The sequence below is a fragment of the Molossus molossus genome, unplaced genomic scaffold (genome assembly GCF_014108415.1).
Source record: "Molossus molossus isolate mMolMol1 unplaced genomic scaffold, mMolMol1.p scaffold_m16_p_2, whole genome shotgun sequence".
Taxonomy (NCBI): domain Eukaryota; kingdom Metazoa; phylum Chordata; class Mammalia; order Chiroptera; family Molossidae; genus Molossus; species Molossus molossus.
Window position 1 is genome coordinate 140,415,183 of NW_023425355.1, and position 7,167 is coordinate 140,422,349.

The following is a 7,167-nucleotide window of genomic DNA, read 5'->3' on the forward strand; positions in this document are numbered from 1 at the left end:
CTAAATGCATCAATGGAAAAATACCCTTGAGTGAGGATTAACAAAAGATAGAAATAAATAAAATAATTCCAAAATAAAAAGTTTTATTTTTTATTTTATTTTTTTTATCCTCACCTGAGGATATTTTTCCATATTTTGTACAGATAGAGCGAGAGGGAGAGAGAGGAAGAGAGAGAGAGAGAAACATCGATGTGAAGGGACACATCGAGTGGCTGCCACCCGCACGACCAACCAGGGCCGGGGACAAACTGCAACCGAGGTACATGCCCTTAGCGGGAACCGAACCCGGGTCTCTCCGGACCACAGGCCGACGCTCTAACCGCTGAGCCAAACCGGCCAGGGCCAAAATAAAAAGTTTTAAAATAAAAATAGAAATTTAGTATTGATTTTTGTTAATTGTATGTATGTGGAACTCTCGTTCCACCTTTAAAAGGGGGAGGTATATAGTGCAGGACAATTTGCATGTTTCCTGCTTTCTTTCTCCTAACAACACAATGAAGCATGATCCCCAGTTTTCTGATGAGCAGTTTGAAAGTAAGAAAAAATAACACGCCTAATGGCTTTAGATGGGGTAGAAAAATGGGGAGTGACCGCTAATGGGCTCAAGATTTCCTTTCGAGGTGATGAAAATGTTTTGGAACATAGACGTGGTTATACAATGCTGAGAATGCACTAAATGCCACTGAATTGTTCACTTTAAAATGGTTACTTTTTTTTCTTTATTGATTTTAGAGAGAGAGGAAGGGAGAGGGAGAGAGGGATAAAAACATCGATGAAAGAGAACATCAATGGGTCGCCTCCTGTATGCCCCCCACTGGGGATCAGGCCCACAACCTGGCAATTTAATCGGCGACTTCTTGGTGCATGGGTCGACGCTCAACCACTGAGCCACACCAGCCAGGCTAAAATGGCTACTTTTGTGTTATATAAATTTCAGCTCCATGAAAGAAAATGTAATATTTAAAAAAAAAAAAAAAAAGATTGAGAAGCTGTAGTCTAGAGATTGAAAAACCTGGAGAGTGATGGGCAGAAATCATGTGGTATTAATATTTCTCAATTTCTTTTTTTTGGCCAAAGAACAATTGTTCCACAAAATAGGTATCAGTACATGACAGAACACTTACTCCATAAGACAGTTTGAGAAACACTTTTTTTAATTGAATGAGGCCTCATTTTAACAACAAGAACAATGTAGGAATTTTATTTGGCTATAGGTGTCATAGAAGCCACCTACATGGCTTCGGGAAATTGAGAGAAGAAAAGGATTACAGACCAGTTTAAGAAGAAGCTGTATTTGGGCTCAGTGTATTCCTAGAGAGGATAGATTTGGTGATATGTAGATGACATGGACACACCCTCCAGGTTACTAACAAAAGGCATATTATACTGTTGTGTATGGGAAACAGAATGTACATCCATCTGCCAGATTCCCAAGGTTCTCAGATCTGGCTGCACATTAGAATCACTTGGATTGTTCTCTAGCCAATTAAATAAAAATCGCTGGCAGTGGGGGCCCAGAAACTGCTGATTTTTTAAAGCTCTCCAGGTAATCCGATGTGCAGACAGGGTTGAGCTGTTCTCAAATGGTATGGGGATACACTGATGTTCAGTTTGGAGTGTGGTGTTCTCCACTACATCTCAAACTTGAGCATGAGTGACAATCACCTGGGCAGCTCGCTAAAACAGATTTCTGGGACCTACTGTGAGATTCAGATTTAGTAATATGGACTGGGTGGGGCCCATGAACTGTTTTGCTATTAAGCTCCCAGGTGATGCTCATAATGCTGGATCATGGATTTTACATTGAGTAGCATTGATATCAGCAATGTGATGACAATAAAGGAACAGCAGAAGGCGGCTCGCAAATGGTTTGCTTTCTTCAAGTATAATCCACAAAAGTGAATTCAAGTGTTTGAAATGGAGACAGCGTGGTGGCGTTAGGGCAGCTGAGCCAGGACTTGAAACTATCCCACAGCTCTTCACTCTCCATGGCATGTACATTGTGATGGGGAGAAGGTCAGGGGCACCTGGGCTAGCATTGTGGGTTCGTGAAGGAGAGTGATGTCCCAGAAGTACTGAAACGGGCCTATTTGTGAAGGGTCTTCCCTGCTAGACTATAAACACTAAACAACTGCAAGGTCTTTACAAAGGCCTGGACTGAACAAAGCCATTTTTCAAGAAAAAGACATTTGCAGTATCTGTTCAAAGGTGATTACAGTAATGAGAATTAATGGGGCTTGACTAGAGAAGTGGCAGTGGAACTGAAGAGAGAAGATAGATGTGAGAGATGAGGCAGAAATAGCAACTCCATCCTCCCAGGTGCTTAAGCAACTCTTCCCTTTCACTCCTTCAGCCACTCCATTAGAAATCTGGTTGGCATTACCTACTTCTCACATTCCTGCTGCTGCCTCCATGTCCAAAACACCACTCTTTCTCACCTGGATTTGTTCAATGGCTTCCTAACTGCCTTTGCCCTCCTACAATCTATTCTCAGCACAGCGCCTACAGAGATGCTTCGAAAACATGCCAGGTCACATCACTCCTCTGCTCCCATCTCACTTACAATAATAGCTCAAGTCCTTACAGTGGCCTTAAGGCATGGCAAGACCTGGTTCCCTGTTATCTTTCTGACTTCGGTTCAGTTTACTTGCCCACTCTCTGTTTTCTCCAGCCTTATTGATCTAACTCGGAGACCTTGCTACTCAGAGTAGCAAAGTGGTCCCTAGACCAGCATCGACATCAACTGGGAGCTCATTAGAAATAGTGTCTCGAATTCCACCCCAGAGCTACTGAGTCAGGATCTGTGTTTTAACAAGAGCCTCAGGGGTGGTTTCTTAGAGTGGGAAGCAGTGATCCAGAAGAGCCTGGCACACTGCTGCCCCCAGGATTTTTGCATTTGTCATTTCTCTACCCGGACAGTTTGCACTCTGAGTAACCACATAAATCACTCCCTCCCTCCTTTATTCACATTCCACCTTCTCAATATTCTATTTAAAATTACAACTCTCTCCATCAGGAAGGCACCCATTAACCCTTCTGTTGCCTTTATTTCCGCCCATAGCACTTATCACCTCCTGAAAAGGGTAGCTTCTGGGAAGTGGAATCAGGTGTGGAATGATGGAGTATGGACTAGGGCTTTTTTGAGCCTGAGTCTTGCAGGATTGTTTGAGTTTTAAAGTATGTTCACATATACCTTCCATTTGTTTGTTTGTTGAGATTAAGAACTGCCAGAGCCTAGTTCCACATGTAAGGAGCTTGTGAGTCACCACTCCATCCTAACAACAAGTAAAAAGCTGAACAGATGGGAAAATCACTAACTCTTCCAGGCTCTGTAAGAGGGGGGGACACAGCAAACCACTGCTCCCGATTGGAGAGCAGGGACACAAAGAGTCGTGGCTTACCACAGTGGAGACTCAGCTGAAAGCACCGTGGGAACCAGTGCTGGGGCAGGAAACAGGAATGGTAAATGACATTGCTAGACACTCAGTGTGGACAATCTGAGACTTAAAAACTCAGGGGGTCACAGTCATGGGGGGTCCGCACAATATTATGAGATTTATCTCCAGGAGCTTGACCAGATTCCCACAGTAAGTATTGGAGAAAAATCCCTTCTATTTCCACGGGGGGAGGGGAAATGGAACCATTTTGAAATGCTTCAGAGCACTTTTTCTTAACAATGCCTGTCCTCGGGGAAATCCAGTTAACTGGAGCTTAATGTGCTGGGGTATTATCAGGGCCTAACTGACCTGGGAATGGGAAATCCCCAACTCCAGCCCACTCCAGCCATCCTCCTCCATTTAAGGGGTGGGAAGGGGAAACTGAGAAGCACCTGTGAAGTTCACAGTTCAGAGTCACAGGCTCACTAAAAGACAGATCTAATCATAATACTGTAGAACTCTTGCCCTCCCCATACCTCACCACAACATTACTGAAGGCCTATTTACAGCAGTTCCTTTTACCTGGTACATCATGTCTGGCTACCAAGAAAAAATTGCAAAGCGTACCAAGCGACAAAAAAACAATTTGTAAAGAAAGAGCAACCGTCAGAACCAGACATTCCAGGGATGTTGAAATGATCAGACCTGGAATTTAAAACAACTATGATTAATATGCAAAGGTCTCTAATGGATAGAGTAGACAACATGCAAAAATAGATAAGCAATATAAGCAGAGGTGCAAATCATTAAGAAATAAAAGGAGTATTAGAGATCAAAAGCAGCATAACAGAAATTAAGAATGCCTTTGATGGGCTGATTAGTAGACCTGACACAGCTGAAGGAAAACATCTCTGAGCTGGAGGATATATCAATGGAATCCTCAAACACCAAAAATTAGAGAACCAAAACAAAACAAAACAAAAAACAGAACATAATATCCAAGGAATGTGGGACAACTGCAAAAGGTATAACATACACATCATGGGAATACCAGAAGAAGAAAAAGAAACAGAAGAAATAGTTGAAATAATGACAGATTTTCCTCAAATTAATATCAGATATCAAACAGATCCAGGAAGCTCAGAGAAACCCAAGCAGGGTAAATGGAAAAAAAAAAATACACCTGGGCATATCATTTTCAAATTACAGAAAATCAGAGATAAAGAAAAGTATCCTGAAAGAAGCCAGAGAGGGAAAAATAAAAAACCTCACCTACAGAGGAACAAACGTGAAGGGGGAATAAAGGCTTTCTCAGACAAGCAAAAATGGAAGGATTTTGTTTCCAGTAGACCTGCTTTGCAAGAAATGTTAACAGAAGTTCTTTGGAGAGAAGAAAAATAATAGAGGTCAGAAAGTTGGATGGACATAAAGAAAGGAAGAGCAGCAAAGAAGGAATAAGTGAAGCTAAAATAAAAACTTTTATTATTTTTTATTTAAAAATTTGGTAATATTGATGCAATTTCATTGTTCAAGGTAAGATGGATATGTTAACTAGTTCATTTCTATCCTGAGGAAAACACTAAGAGCTTCTAATGTAATTCTATCAAATTCAAACATGACTCTCTGGCGGTTTTTAAAAAACATTTTCTTTACATGATAAGATTGTTTTTCTGGAACATTTTTAAATCTTCAAGTAGTTTGGAAACATTTGACCATTTACTCATTCCACTGGGCACAACCTTTCAGAGCATTTATCCCACCTGAACTGAAAAGCTGTATTCTCCCAGCTGGTGGTAGGAGGTAGAGGTGATCACAGAGAAATGAGGAGCAAGCTTTACAAGCTACTTCTAATTCTCTTCATTAGTATGCTACTATTCCCCCAGCTTCGGCAAGGCCAGACATGAAAGATAAGTGCTTGGCCAAAAAAGCAGGATTCTAACCAGTGTGAAAAGAGATTTTAAATAAAATAGAATCTCTGTAGGAAAGAGAATTGGGTTATGCTTTACATTTCCATTCTTGCAAGGGGGACTTACAGTTGGTCTTCCCTAAGTAAAAATTGAGAATGTCTGAATATAGTCATTACGCAAAGTTACAGGTGTGGTTCTTTGGGAAATGGTGCAGTACATCCCATAATAATGGATGGTGATTAGTGATAACAGCTGGTGAGCTAACAAGTAACATGTAAGACATTTAGGTCAAAGGGATGAGGCCTAACCATAGGCTAAAAAACAACTCTGAAATGCGATCGTTTGAAAACTTTAGTTAATTATAAAGCAGAAAGAAAAACCCATCATTTAATAATATGAGTTGTTAACCTGTCCAGCTACCTCTGGAAGCTAAATTCCAATACAGATCTTCCTTAATTTTTTTTTTTTTACTTTTTATTTTACTCATTTAAAATTTTTTTAAATATTTTATTGAGATATAATTGACATATAACATTGTATTAGTTTTAAGTATACAGTATAATAATTTGATACATGTATATATTACAAAATGATTAACACAGTAAGTTTAGTTAACATCTATCACCACACATGGTTACATTTTCTTGTTTTTTATTTTTTTTCCTTTATTAATTTGAGAGGGAGAGAAAGGAAGGAGAGAGAGAGAGAGAAACATTGATGAGAGAGAACATCGATGAGCCGCCTCCTACATGTCCCCCACTGGGGATTTAGCCCAAAACCTGGGCATGTGCCCTGACCTGGAATCGAAAGGGTGACCTCTTGGTGCATAGGTTGATGCTCAACCACTGAGCCACACCAGCAGTGCACGGTTACATTTTTTTCTTGTGATGAAAGCTTGTAAGAAAACTGTCTTAATTACTTTCAAACATAGAATATAAATTGTTAACTGTAGTTACTATGTTGTACATTACATCCCCAGGACTTCTTAATCTTATAAGTGGAAGTTTTTACGTTTTGACTACTTTCATCCATTTTGCCCACCCCCAACCCCTGTCTCTGGCAAACACCAGTCAGTCCTCTGTGTCTATATTGGGTGTGTGTGTGTGTGTGTGTGTGTGTTGCATTTTACATATAAGAGAGATCATATGGTATTTGTCTTTCTCTGTCTGATTTATTTCACTTAGCATAATGCTCTCAAGATCTATCCATGCTGCTGCAAATGGCAAGATTTCCTTCTTTTTGTGGCTGGATCATATTCCATTGTATATTTATATGACATTTTCTTATCCACTTATCTGTTGATGGACACATAGGTTGTTTCCTTGTTTTGACTATTGTGAATAATGCTGCAGTGAACATGTGAGTGCAGATATCTCTTCAAGATCCCGTTCATTTCCTTTGGATATATCCCCAAAAGTGGTATTACTGGATTATATAGTAGTTCTATCTTTAATTTTTGGAAGAACATCCATATTATTTTCCATAGTGGTTGTGCGAATTAATATTCCCACCAACAGTGCACAAGGGCTTTTATTTCTCCACATCCTTTTATTTCTCCACATCCTCACCAACTCTTGTTATTTGTCTTTTTGATAATAGTTACTCTAAGTGATGTGAAGTGAGATTTCATTGTGGTTTTGGTGTGCATTTCCCCTGATGATTAGTGATGTTGAGCACCTTTTCATGTACCTTTTGGCCACTTGTATATCTTCTTTGGGAAAATGTCTATTCAGATATTCTGCCCATTTTTTAATCAGATTTTTTTCTTTTAAGTTATATGAGTTCTTTATATATTTTGGATACATAAACATCCAAATGTCAGATATATGACTTGCAAATATTTTCTCCCATTCTTTAGGTTGCCTTTTCATTTTGTTGATGGA